The following is a 15,390-nucleotide window of genomic DNA, read 5'->3' as shown; positions in this document are numbered from 1 at the left end:
TTTATTTTGCATGCTTTTTTTTGGACTGTTTTTAATGCTTAAACACAAAGATTGCCCTTAACCAAATCAAAGAGCAACACATCCAAAGCCAAACTTTTAAAGGAGGTGAAAAAAAGGCTGAGATGACAACTGAAAAGAGAGCTGTGGAGAAGCGTTTTATTTGAGCAAGCGTCAGAGTTGAACGCCTAGTGGCAGTAATTCCAGCGTGGGTCAAGTGGACCGTGAGGAAATCTCCAGCGGGAATGGGTTGTGGCACGTAGAGCCATGGGTCTACATGGTTGTCGGTGGCCTGCTTTTGAAGGAGTTTCTCCCATTGTGAACACCCCTGTCAATGACAAGAGGGCTGGCCAGTTTTGTTATACCTGCCAAAAAAGGCTGAACATTTTACTACTGTACTGAAAGCAAAAGATCCTATTTTAATAATTAACCTGTGGCGTTTAAGTCAATTTCAAGGATTTATTCTCTTTCATTAATAACGCTTTTAGGAGTTTCATATTTTATTGTTGTTAATAGACTGGGGATAGAAAACTTTGTTATCTTTGGTTGGATTGTGCTCCCTATTTTTCCAGGTTGTGAATCTCTCTCTTTATGTATCTGTGTGTCTGTATTGCTTTTGCTTTACTTGATCTGCCCGATCCTTCAAAAAGAACCCACGAAAATGAAGTGCTGCCTTTGAAGTCGTTTCAACTTCAAAGTAACCAATGAGCAGCCCTCTTACTGGCTAAAAGTTGTTAAAGCTTAGGCTTTTGCAACAGTCAAGGCCAACAGCTTTATAGAAAAAAGAGTCCCCACTGGGACCCCATGGGCTCACAAACTTTACCCTATAGCAGTGCCTCAAAGTGCCAACCACAGGCAACCCCCTTCCCTTTAAGAAAAAAACAGTGGATTATTCCTTAAAGACACCTTCTAGAGCATTTTCAGTGGACTGTGAGCTTCGAAGTACATTCTGTTTAAAGGCCAGCAGGAGGCAACTCTTCTGGTAACAGCTGACTTTCAGTTGTATCGTAGTTAGCTATTTAAAACAGCAAGATGGTGTTTAACATCAGCTCCCGGCTTCATAACAGGACTTCACGACACAGTGGGTGACATCACAGCGACAAAGTCCATCCTTTATAGACAACAGGGATGTTGTAAACAGGTACTGCCATTGTTAACATCAATTGCTGTCAGTCACATGCTGCATCCCTGCTCACGATAGTGAGGATGACCTTTTCATCAGGCCAAGTGCACTGTGAAGGATAAGAAATTGGTGTGCTATTAACATGGCCCAGGCTCTACGGGCGCCGAATCAATGGCGGAATATGCTTTTATAATAGAGGCCCAGATGATTTACTCTTCCTATAAATGTGCTTTCAGTGATATTGCAGAGCTCAGAGAAATTTAGAGCAGCACACATTTCAAATGAATTGTTTATCAAAAAGATCATTCAGCCGGGTGAGAGCCGAAACTGTGATAAAGATCAGGCTGGTGTGTGCAGCCAGTGAGCTATCTAAGTATATGGGCTGATAGGTGGAATTGGCTTATTGCCATATTAAAACCACAGATCTTCAGTGGTAATTTCATTTCAATTTTATTCTACCCATGAAATGTATTAAGAATGAAAACCTTATACATAGTCAGTTTTTTGCTTTTAAAGCAGAAACAATATTTGAAATAATAAACACAGTATAAATAAAATTTTAAAATGCTACATTCCATTTTAAAGTGCTATTAAGATATTTTCCTGCTCCTTTTTTTTATTTCTGTACTTTATTAGCATAGCTTTGGATGATTCACAGTTCTAAATAATCTGTCTTTTTAAAACTCTGCCTTGTGCAGTCGCACAGTTCAGCCACTGTATGAAGCATTTTTTTTATTTTAGCTTCACTCTTTTTTAGCTTCTCTCCCTTGAAGCATTACACAGTGTTCATATTTCATTTTTTCAAAGTGTGGTTTGGGTCAGTTTTGACCTGGGCCAATAATCTCTATATTTATAATATAATAATATAATAATTTTATTAAATAACCATGTACAATATCACAATTATTAAACACTGTCTGCATTGCTTTAACATAAAACAACCCTCTTAACTACTATATATAATTATAAATATTAATTCAAATACAAAAACCTTACTGTGAACTAGTCTATCTTGTTATGGTTCTGAGTCATTTGAACCAGCATCTTGAGTTCATGGTGTTTTGTGATTTTTTTATCTTTTAATGTTTTAGTTTTCTATTATTTAGTATTGAGTTTAGTCCTGGTTTTGCTTCAATGTTTAGTTGTTAGTCTGTTTCCATGTTTTCTTGTCAGTGTGTCTCGTCTCCTCTTTCTGTTAACATGTTCCCCTCTTTGTGTCACATTCCATGTCTCCCCTGTCTGTCATGTGCATTCATGTATGTTCTCCCCAGCCTGTCATATCACCCTCCCTTTCCGTCTATGTCCCTCGCTTCCCCTCTCTCTCTCTCGCTCCCTCTCTTCCCTCTGTGTCTCTCATTCCCGTGTTCTCCGGTTCCAGTCGTGTCATTGCTTTGTCTCCTGTTTCTCCTTCCATGTTCTCATCACTGTTTCTTTCCCAGTCCCAGTGTCAAGTCCGTGTGTCTTAGTCTGAGTGTTTCCTGTTTTATTTTGGTAGTTTGCATCCTGTGTTCAGTGTGTTCAGTTTTGCTTCCTCCTGTGTCATTATGTTTATTAGCCCCAGCTGTGTTCCCTGTGTGTTTCCTTGCCTCGTCACCCTCTTGCGTATTTATGGTGTGAGTTGTCATTCGTTCTTTGTTAGGTCGTCTGTTCTCCATGCTTTATGTTTTAATATTCATGTTTCAGGTTTTCGCCATAGTGTTTAGTTCAGTTTTTCCCAGTTTAGTTATAGTTTATCTCCCTTCAGCCTTTTCGTTACGCTGTTTATTGCAGCCTAAATAAAACGGCTCCCCTCTTGGTTATTCACGCTTCACGCCACCAGCCATCCAGCCGTGACACAATGCATTCAAAGCAGTGGTAGGGAGCCTTGCATGTGTGGGACTTGAACATGTGTTTCCCACACTCCCTAAACACCTCAGGTGCCTTTAAAGTCGTGTCACCCCACCAAGCCCTCTCGTGTTCTATGTTTTGATCTCAGTTATCTCTCACTTAGTTCAATCTCAGGTAGCTTAGAATAATTGGATTCTAATTTGTTTCATTTTATATTATGTTGTTACGTACATGATGCTTTTAGGTGCAAGCGTAACGGATTCACATTTATATAACACGCAAACAACATTTAACTTCAAGTCACATTTGAATCATACATTCTAATGGCACTTTTTCTATACACTTCAAGCACTGCATCTTCCTCACATCCATAGCCAGTGTATAATCAACAATTAACCAACATGCATGTTCTTGGACTGTGGTAGCAGACGGCAATACAATGGAGTAAGCCCAAGTAGGGACAGGGTGACTATATAAACTCCCCACAGAAAGGCCCCAGCTGGCATGTGAACCAGGAACCTTCTTGCTGTGCACCATGGGTTATCACTCCTACGTTGTTGTACTATTTCACTGTTTACCCTTCAAAGACCAGCAGGTGCCTGTCTCTGCAGGAAGCTGGGCAAATGTGGTGGGAACACAGACAGTTCTCCTGACAGTGTCAAGGTCCCCCTTTGACTCTAACACATACAGACATGGCATGTACAGCTTCACAGTTTCAAGATTCCCTGAAACCACAAATTCCCTTGATTTGACCCAGTCCGGTGGTTCTGAAATCCACCTGAACACTTACGGGTCAGATATAATCACGAACAACCTCAGTGTACAACAATCTGTAGCACCTGTACAAAAATATAAATAGCATAAAAATAAATGTTGTATAACTAATGAGATGTAATGACAAGAACAGCATAAACAGGTGAAGACAACCTTCTTATGATTGGCTGCCTCTCGCAACCAGAATGTTTGGGCAGCAGGTGGAAGCTGAAGCATGACCTTTTGACTTACATGAACACACACTGACCTTGTTATTTGTAACTTTGATCATATTGTCCACATTAAATAATGGAGCTTTTTTCCCTTCTACATAAATGTTACAGAAAAAGCAAATAAAAGGCAGAAAGTTGTTCAAGGAAGAAACTAGAGACTATAATAGCTGATGATGTATTCTATTAAATGTGAGAATTCAGATGAACTATTTACACCTTTTGCCACTAAACTTTATTGTCTAATTCTCATACTCCCTCCAGCTCCGTGGCTCCAAAAGTTTATGAAGTGTGCTGCGGTCTGACCCTCTCTGAACTCGTGGCAGTTGGCCATCAAAGCACCGCTCTCCACTCTTCTCCTCTTTCATCTCACCTATCTCTCCTGCAGCCTGGTCAGAGATTATCACCACATGCGCAGGGCACTGGAACATAAACTAGCACAGCAGGAAAGCGAGGCTGAATACAATCTGTGCAGGAGTGGATGCTGATAATATACTGCTACCTCCCTCATTTATATTAATGTTTCATATGCATTAAAACCCTATGATATTAAAAGTCTGTCTGGCTCCTCGAGTTGAGAGCCTGTTCTCTCCTTCCTCCTCACTTTTTTTCGTGTACAGCTTGGGATGTAACCAGCTTCCAGCAGCCTCCGCAGGACCCGCACACAGGGACGAAAGGAGATTTGGGGCATCGTGGGCCAGCGTTTTTTCTTCCAATGAGAACATGACTAAGAATAATAGCGTTCAGTGATGCGCTGCGGCTGTCTGCACTGTTGTGCACAACAACATTGATTAGATTACTTCCCTGACTAATGGCCACTTCCCCTCCCTTAGAGAAGAAAGTGAATCTCTATCTGATAGCCAGTCTTCCATTCAGGCCTGGCTCTATCCACCACTTCTTTATCTACAGCACATCCATCTTAGCTGACACAGAAAAGGAGAAATCATTAAAATTTTATTTGATATCCTCATTTTTTTGTCACAAATTCAGCAATATGAACATTAAAGAAGCAGTGTCTCTGCTCCTGTACCTGAAAAAAGTGAGTCAGCAGCAATATTACATCTATGCAGGTAAAGACAAAAATACAGTGCCATTTGCCCTTTTCATAATGGTTTTTAAATGCTCGCGTGCAATCAGAATTCCCTGTGGAATCTTAAGAGTTTCAATCCCCTTGCACTCTAACCTTTATTTTTTATTTCTGAGTTTTTCTTTCCTGTACTACAGCCCTGGCTATTCCCTGGGGCACTTTTCAGCACTTCTAGTTAGCACTCCAATTACAATTCTTTACCTTACTCAAATACCCCAGACGGGGAATTTTTTAACGTCATCGATAAACAAACCTTGAGAACATAAAGTAACAAGATGAGATGAAAAGGCTGAAAGAGGGTCTAATCTTTAACTCCAGTTAAAATGATATTTTAATTTAAATTACAGCCATACTAGTAGCTGTATTAGGCCTACCTACTATGCTGATATGTTGATCATGCTCAGCATTTTGTGTTGGCATGCTAGTTATGGCTGAAAACAAATTACATCTGAGGCTCATGTGAATGACCACTGGGTACATTTTAAAATAGCTGAAGTTTTTCATTTGTAATCGTAATAGTAAAACCAACAATCTGGCTTTTTAAAGGGGGAAACATCACAGGTGGGTATTGGACATCACTATGAGACTTCCCAAGCTGACTACTTGAATTAAGAAGATAATTTCAACATTACAAATTCTTTGAAACGCTATGTTATAAACAATGTTGTAAAAGAAAGAAAACATATAATTGAATACACTCTTGTATCAGTTTGTTGAAATATCTACACCTGAATTTGGATTTGGGACTTTTACTCGAATTACTTTGAAAGAAGACATGTTTTGGAATCAAAATAGCCCCAAAATCTCATGGCTGCATTACTAATAAAAGTATCTGTTTTTAATATTTTCCCTCGAATGCACTCAAACATTGGCATTTATTGAGTTTTATTGAGTTTTATTAGCTAGTGCACCAGGTGAGCATCAACTAATCATCTGCCTGCAGTATTTAAGTATTTTCTTCCACCTGTCACTGCTCTTTCCCAGATTATTCTGATAGTCGTAATGGTGCTTTCCTTGAGGCTCAACTCCTGTTGCTGTAGCGGAGTTATTTATGCTCACCTGCAAAGGTGGCACAGAGCTGTTTAGGGAGCAGTGTTGGGGCAAAGCTGCTGCAAATCTACCAGGCCATTTATTAGTGTGTGTTTATGCTGTTTATATGGTATGTAAGCACAAATATGAAAACTGATTTGCATTAAGTCTACTGCAGTGCTTGTGCTGGGTAACCTTAGTGGAATCACTGTCACATCAGTTTCTAGTTTTCTATTTATGCTTTCCAGTGTACTGTCCTTCTTGTACTTCACATACCTCCTTATGTGCTGACCAATCCAGCCTGTTCACCTGCTCCTTGGCCTAAAGTCTGCCTTGCCTCTCTGCCTTCTTGCTTCCCCGGTGATCTCTTCAAGCTACGGTCAAGGACTGACTCTCCTCTTATGCTTTGGAAGTCCCATTTGGATGTTTCTAGCATTATTTAAAAAAAATAAAAATGAAAAAAATCAACTCTGACTATCACAGTTTACGAATTAGTGTCATAGCCTTTGGTTTTGGAGCCTGACTTTTGTGTTTTGGACTTTCAGTTCTTCTTTATTTGGCATTCTGTTTGATTATAGTCTGTCAGGTCTAGCTTCCTTGGTGTCTTCATGTTTCTTCTTCTTAAGTCTAGATTTGTGTTAGTTTGTTTCTTCTGAAGTTACAGTACTTCCTTTCCTTTGTGTTGCTCTTAATTAGTATCACATGTGCCTATGTCTCATTCAGCAAGCATTATCCTCTGCTTATCATTTAAATAAAAAAATAAAACATGAATTTAAAAATGATTAAAAATAACAAAATTGAAAAATAAATACAAAAAAAGTGGATTAAGGAAATAGAACAAGAAAAAGTAGAGTGAGTATTGCTTCATTTTCTGAGTCCTCCTTAAGTGCTTGTTACAAATAGGTTTAAAAATGCTATGCTAGGTTTTAAAAATCCAGTGCTAAATAAAATAACTGGGTTGTGTATGACAACAGGATGGTTGCAGTGTTTATGTCATAAATTTCACCCACTCTTGTTTGCTATTAGCCTGTTAGGGAGAAATGAGTTGAACTATATTCAGCTGAAAGCACCATAAGTATAACAGGGGGAAAGCTGTATGCTGAGGGCACTTTGTTCTGCAGACTTTGTGTGTTGTTGCTGCAGAACTTCATAGAATTTGCACAGAAAATAGACCCTGCCAGCACCAAAACACTGCCTATGAAAACAGACCATAATGCAGCTAAAAAGTTATGGACTGTAGAAACTTATGCAGTGTGGGTAATATCAACTCCTCTCATCAGCACACATTTCAAATCGTCTGGAACGGCTTTGAAGCCATGTACTGTCTGGGAGTCAACAACAGTTGGTAATTACGAGGGGATATGAATCCTAATTGTTACTCACATAAAGCATACGGAGTCAGGACATTTAGCCCTCGGGGCAGGACTTTGTTCCCCACTTGACAGATTACTTCCTATTATTTGTGTTTTCTCGTCAGTAATCCCAGTCGTTGCTCTCTCTCACAGCTCTCAGGGACAAATAAGCATTGCGGTGTTTACACAAACAAAACTTAGTCCAAACACACATGGCTCCACTCAGCATAACAGATGGATGCTTCCCCTCTCCAAAGTGATGCAGTTTTAAACAGAAAACAAGCTGATATGAGTTTTGCTGGCACAATGCCTCTAAAATATGTTAATAGATCATCAATAATTGATGAAATATTGGCAGTTCTTTGGCATGTTTATGGCCTAGTATGGATTTAAGACACCCACCCTTAGCATCATTTCCTGTAACAGCCGCCTAGGGTTATAATTTTCGCTCCATCATGAATGAGATGGTTGTTGAGAGACATCTGTCTCAGCTCCAATGCATTATCATCAACAGCCTGTTGCTAGAGTGGACAGACAGCATTGGCTTGGCAGGAAATACACAGGAAAATGAACCCATATACTGTATGTGAGTCTATCTGACCACCATCTGCCATAGCACAGAGAAGCTACGTTTGTGTGTGTATGTGTGTGTGTCTCTGTGTAAATGTTTGGTGTCTCCATCTGATGTTTGCTCGGTTAATCAATAGCGGTGATGTTGTTCTCAGATGACATATAGTCCAGGCATCCCTATCTCCTCACTCTAATCAGATTAACACTGAATACCATCTATGTACACACACCTCCTGGTCAGGATTTGGAGTTCTAAGATGCTGCCAGCATCGCCACAGAAGGAGAGCAAGAACGCTGTCTTGAAATTGCAAGTCTGTTGGGAACTTTGTCAAAATAACACCAGATTTCATTGATAAGAAAGCAATTACAGCAGCTTTTAGTGTTCAATTTGTGTTTTCTGTAAGCCAAAAAAACAACCATGGTCCAGATTTCAAGTATCCAGAATGCAGGTACATTTTATCTAAAAAGAACTTATGCATTTGTTGGAATCAAGTTTAAATGAGCAGCGGGGAATATTTTCAAACTGGCAAACAGCTGAATGCAAACATTAGCTGCAATCATGAAAGCCATTTCTTGGATGATTCCTATCAGCGAGAGCCAATTCTGCTCAGTGGCATCAGCATGGAGCATTATTTTCATTGGGTAAGAGAAAACACTTGTGCTCCTCTACATTTGGAATTGTTTCATATTTCTATCTCTGCCTCCTCATCCATGTAATACCATTCTCTTATAATCAGTTGAGGATTTAATTTCACAGAAAGGATTCGAAACAAATGGCTCCAGCAGCCGATTGCCATTCACCATATTCATCCATCTCCTTCTTATTGAAAATCATTCTGCGGGGCCTCCCTGTTTTCTCTAAATCCATCTAGATTACTCAGCTGGTTCTAGTTTTTTTTATTATATATATATTTTACCTTCTCTGACACTCCCGAAAACAAGAGTTCATTTTGGGTGAAACAATATCAAATCAAACTTCTGCTGGTTTAATTCTCTTCACCTCTGTGTAATTTTTGCTGTTGTTGTCTTCCTGATTAGTTGGGATTCAGCTCAGCTGTCTGTGGAGGAAACAAATCCTGCCAACAAGAGGACAAGAGTAAATTGGGGCAACTCTTGACACAAATGAAAAGAAATGTAAAACAGGAGGGTTTGAATGGTCGCACACATCATTGGAAGCTCTGACCGCTGCCTGTATCTATATGATTTTTCTGCTCTTTGTCACACCAACGTATAGTTTATGTGATGTCCTTCCTTAAATTTAAGTACTGCGTTTAACTTATATTTTCATTTTACCTCTTTGCACTGAGTTTTCTGAGTATTTGCATTTGTATGTGTAACATGCATATACTGTATATAAAGGATGGACAAAAGGCATCAATCGGTGTGTTTTGAACATCAGGAACTGAGCAACTGAAAATGGCAAACAGGTACATCCTTGGTCTCTGAAGATTTGTAAATTAATAAGATATTATGACATCATCATGTTGCCTCGTGACCACCTAGCAAAAGCTAAAATGACCCATTTTTAGAATTTAAGCATCTACAATTTATAAAAACATCTTTTTATGCATATTTATAACCACCAAAGTTGAATTATCCATGATATATAATGATCATCACACTGCCCATCAATAACCTAGCAACAGGTCTAGAAACCAGTTATTAGCCTTTTTGCACCGATAGCACCTTATGAAAGAATCTTATTTTTTCAGTATCATGAAGGCAACTTTTAACTATGTTCATAAAAGCTCAATGTTTGGCAAATACATTAGCAATGGACTGAAAATGACCAATTTTTAGCAAACAAATAAAAACTACCTACCTACTTATTGAAATCTATTATACCCAACAGCAAGGAAAGACCAAACGATACTGTAACCTGGCCATATACTAATAGAGTATAAAATGCATAAAAGCCCAAATGTGATGTTCCTGTATGAGAAGACAGGGTCACAGGAAGTTAGAATTATATTTTATGGTGTCAATTATGGGATTTACCATACAGAAGAAGACTCTTCATGCTCTTACACAGAATCGGGAAACTTTTTTTTTTTTTTTTTGCGTTTTACTGTCTTACATTCAAAATTTCAAAATGGAGACATGTTTTCTCAAAAAGTTCATTTTCCACAGATAAGGTTCCTATTTCCAGTTTTAATCACATATGAAGAGTTTTCTTGCTCTTCCTCATTAACCATGGATTCTCTGGTAATTTTCATTAATTACTGAAATGCCTGCAGTTAGTCATCATTATTCTCATTGGGTATTTAGGTTATTTTCTGTATTCAAAGGTCGAGGAACTTGTGAATATTGATAAGAAATCATAGCTGCGATCGCTTCTCCACCACTGTGGGCTTGAATAGGAAACAGCTTTTGGAGAGGAAAATAGAAAAAAAAAAAAAAAAAGCATGCCCTGTGGCAATTTAGAGGACTGTTAAATTGACCTCTCTGCCCTAATGTCTGTGTATAAATATGTGTTACAGAGCTGATTCATTATCATGTTTGCAAATGTTTCCTTCAGAGGACATTCTTGGATGAGCAAAACGTATTTTGCACAAAATGTCCTTTATTCATTTTTGTGTGTATTTATTTGATACAATGCACGAGGAGGGAGATTTGCTCTTGGAACAGTATTAATGGTGACATGGGTTTTGCATTTCTTTTTGCACATTGGTCACATAAAATGAAAAAATAACAGAGAAAATAGCCACATTTATCTGTGCAACAGACGAATAAAATCAACAGAGACTTGAAAACATTCACAGTCTGACAACTACACAACAAGCATACATAAACAACACAAATAAGGCCAGAGAGCAAACTAAAGACTCATCACAAATAATGTGATATTAATGGTTTAAAATCTCCAAAGAGAATAGGAATGTGGCTTAAAGGCATTTGCAGCTCGGGCTGTTTAAATGGTAAAATCTGAAACCACTTCTGTCAATATGTGACTAAGTGATTAAGGGTCTACTCACACTAGGCGAGCCATACTATGCCTGAGCACGTTTGACCCCCAAAGTCCATTTCCTTTGACTGTGGTGTGATTGGTGTGTACCATGCCCAGTGTACCTTGCTCTGGTCGACTTGCAGAGGGTGTCCCAGGCACAGTTCACTTAGACTCGGTGTGATCGTTAACTCCAATGTTTTCTCAAAGCTGCCTCTGTGAAAATCATTGTGTTAAGTAATTAAGAAATCTATAAGCAATGTGAGAGGACAGTGTCTCCAAGACGGCCCCAGTTAAGCCACAAAATACATAAAGTTGTGAACCTTATTGTCCTCTGCAAAAATGCTCTTCAAAAGCGCGTGCATGTACTTGGGGCTGGATCATTAAACACAGTGCAGGCCACCGGGGGAGTGGAGAAGGGGGACATGGCACAAAAGAATTGGAAGACCCGCTTGTATCAGACATCATGTCATCCATCAATCCATCCAGCTATCTATTATTTTCTGTTTAATCGTGGTGAAAGGAAACTAAGTATGTCCTTCCTCCCGGTAATATTTCTGAGATAGATATATAATAACTACAGGGGGTTCTGCATCTATCCAGACATCTCCTCCCAGTTGGAGACTGGGTGGAGATACCCAAGACCTATATTTACCAGATACTCAAAATGCCTCAAAAGCTCTTTTTGACATGAAGGAGCAGTAGCTCTACTGTGAGATTTTTAAGGTTCTCAAATTTCCCTTTTAATACACACTAATTTACTTTTGCTTTCACTGTGCAACAAATGTAACAAATTTCCTATGCAGACATAAAACTGAGGTATCTCTGCAACTTCTACATGTACACATGCTGATCTTTCTGACCTCATGAAACCTGGGCCATGTCAAGTAAGACAATCCATAGTAACATAGTAACAGTACAGTCATCAAATATGAAATGAATATTATTGGCACTTTAGTAACTTTTAAATAATCAGACAAATACATCAGTTTTTTTAACTACAGCTTTATTGCAAAAGGTTTGAAAATAATTGAATCTGCACATTATCCGTTAAGCCATCTAATGTCAATGTCAATGAAAGATTTATGCATTAACATCAAAACATAAGCGATCCCTATTGTGAAGCAAATATTTGCTTGTCTTTGACAATACCTTTGTTTTTCCCCCTACAAGGTCAAGTCACACATGATTAAAATTCATTCTTCAGCATCATATTTGCTCTATTCTACTCAAAATAGTGATTTCCTACAGCTTTCAGCATGTTGAATCCCTATGGACATTTCCTTAGAGCATTTCCCAGTTAAAATGTTTTTACTCTTTGGGGACCAGTATGGACTGATTTCCTCCTCATGCCATTAAAGAATACAGCAACTCATGCAGATGCAAACATTTGCAGAAAGAACAGAATGGCTTGTTTCAATAAGTGTCAACCAAACACTAATAAACTCTGGCATCCTCAGCCTATTGTTCTGCAGCACTAATCCAGGGCTCGTGTATTGCTGCAGATTCATCCACTTTTCTTATAATTAGCATATTTGATTATGTAAAGGAATTCTCTTGACTTTGCCGGGCTTCCTGAGAGCCTCTATTAATTTCCACCGATGAGGAATAGTCTGATCACAATTAAATGATAAATGGTTAAGTGTTGCATATGGAAATCAGTCCGTCTTGTTTAGATGCAAGTCTTTTTGTCTGTAATGAAGAGCTGCGGATTAGCATGAAAGGTCACAACCACACCGGGTCGAGAATTTGGCACTCGACACTGCATGGTGATTGCTGCTTTACATAAATCATGTAGTCCTTCAAACTGTGTTGAGACAAAACAATATTCTCGTCTAACTGATTTCCTCTGTAAACAAAGTTTTCCTCGCAATCTGAGGATCTGCATTCCAAGGATTTGTTTGTCAGTCTCTTGATGTATCACTCTGACATAGTAAAGCTAATTAGTCCTAAAAAAAAAAGGACAAGAATTTATTCTGGCAAAAAAGCTGTGTTGTGTTTTCGGGAATCATAAGGGTAAGAGTTGAGTACAGATGCAGGACAGTTGGGGTATTTTTCTTTCTTTTTTTTTTGCTGCCAAGTTGACATAAGACCGGCTCAAAAAAGCACATAATGAAGTCTATCTGTTAAAGAGTCCTCTGCACTCTTTTAAGGCTGTTTGTATGTAGGTATTCATTCAACAATTGATGGCATTTAATAAACCTGACACATGTTAGAGAAGCTCCATTTCCAGTTAGATGTCAATTAATGAGATTATTTTCCTTTAACCCTCTCAGGCTCAAATTAAGTTTTAGTTACAGGAAAAATCTGATATTTGGGGAAAATTATCAAAAATTTCATAAAATATGTATGTGGGGTAATCAGGTTGTTAGTTTTTAACTGTTGCAAATCGCCAATGCCTGCCTCGAGAGGGTTAACTCAGAAGAAAACTACCTTACATTATAGTACAGTATAGGTGTATAAAAGGGGGGATGAATTCCAAATTACCCACAAAAATGATTTAATTGACTTTAATATATTGAAAATATTTTTTAAAACGCTTATCAAAACAATATAAACCACTCTTTACAGTTTTCCAAGCTTAACCTGGATTTACAAGAAGTTAAAAGGCCATAATTACACATATTGCATGTAAGGCAAAACATAGATTTTGCCTTTCCGAAATAGAGATTTTGGTTGCACATAATTCCTCAAGCTCATTTGTTTGTGTGTGGTTCAGCCAGAGGTTGCAGTAATCCACCAGCAGGCTCCAGACTCTGATCTTCCATTACACATTGTATTGAGCAGCCTGCGGGGAGGAAATACAGTGGCTTGTTCTTTACCCTCCAGACAGCCTTTTGTGCTTTCTGAGTGTCTTTGTGGTTTATTGGGAAAGAGCACAATGAAGAACTATCTCACACTGTGTAAGAAATGTTCTCCATTGTTTCATTAATCGTCAGCCTGTAATCTGTAGTTCTTACTCACGACTGGCGAGTTACAAATGATGGCAGCTGAAGGCAATAGCAAAAGAAAAACAAGATAAAAAGATAGGAGCCTACAGGTAAAACAAAAACCAGAAGAAATACTCCATACGTGAGGTTTGAACCCTCGTCCTGCATCCTACTTTTTCATTCAATTTCCTAATGGTCTCACATCATTGTTTTCTATTTTGACTTTGATAAGTGTTTTTAAAAATACAAATGTTTTTTCATCATAGGGGACCCCTGTTAAAAGCACCCAGTTTGACCTGTGCAGTTTTCATTAATGGAACTATTTATTCAGTCATGTTTACCGTGGGTATCTAAATTCGGGTATCATACAGCATCAAAGGGAGTAGGGCCACTGTCAGTCATCTTTAAGAAAAAAGACTCTATTTATCATGTCGATGGGAAAGTTATCCAAACTTTGGAGACTTCACTAGATCTACCTGAGACCTCTGGGGTTATGCTACACATGAAAGAGAGAGCTTATACTACAGTGAAAGCCCCAAACTGAGCAGCAATGAGCCTTCCACGAGTGAGGAAAACCCCACCAGCTGATGTGACTGTCCAACACCTACTTGAAAAAGGTGTTACCTTTGCTATGGGAACTAAGACAGGAAAGAAGCAACTGTTTGCTCCTCCTGTCATATGCCAACATGCCTCAAGTGAAGCACGAGTCAAATTTGTATGCTGTATCTGCCTGTGGTGTGTTTGTCTGTAGTTGCTTTTAATTGTTTCCATTCCCTGTAAAACCACAGTGTGACGTTTATTAATATTGCCAGCAAAAAATCAGACCCTTTCCTTGTGTTAGTCTCCACCAGGGCTGTCCTTTGTCAAAGTTTATGTTCAAAACTTTCATGGATAGAATTTCTACGTGCAGCCAAGGGGTGGCAGAGGTTACTGTCAGTGGGTCTTATCTCTGCTATTTGCAGATGATGATTGCAGAGGATGAGAATTAGCACCTCCAAATCTGAGGCCATGTTTCTTTCTGGATCAGGCAAGAGTGGAGCATGAGATTGACAGATTGGTCCAGATGCTTAACCGGTCTGTTTTGGTCCCTGCACTCAACTAGTGGGTAGTGACTCAAAGAATGAGATTGTGAACACAAGCTCTAGAAATTTGTTTTCTTCAAAAAGTGTCTGTTCTCCCTTAAACTGCACTGCCAGTCAAACCGCGAAGGCAGTACGGTGTGATGGGTGTGACGGGCAGTGTGACGGGTTTGACGGCAGAGCGTTTCTAATCTGTATGACCGATGTGATGTCATGCAACCTTCGCAGACAGCAGCGCCATGTTACGTCACGCAGAGTGGTTTCACAGGTGTGACGGGTGTGACAGCAGCGCGGTGTAACCGGTGTGAAGTCATGCAGCATTCGCAGAGGGCAGCACGGTGTTACGTCAGGGGTGTATACTGAGCTCTCTCCTTTCCTCACTCTACACCTACGCCTGCACAGCCACTAGAATCTACAATTTCATTGTGAAGTTTGCGGATGACACAACAGTGGTGGGTGACAGTTTACA

This window comes from Oreochromis aureus, linkage group 9 (genome assembly GCF_013358895.1).
Source record: "Oreochromis aureus strain Israel breed Guangdong linkage group 9, ZZ_aureus, whole genome shotgun sequence".
NCBI classification, from domain to species: domain Eukaryota; kingdom Metazoa; phylum Chordata; class Actinopteri; order Cichliformes; family Cichlidae; genus Oreochromis; species Oreochromis aureus.
The sequence above is the reverse complement of the archived record's forward strand: the minus strand, read 5'-3'. Positions refer to the sequence as shown.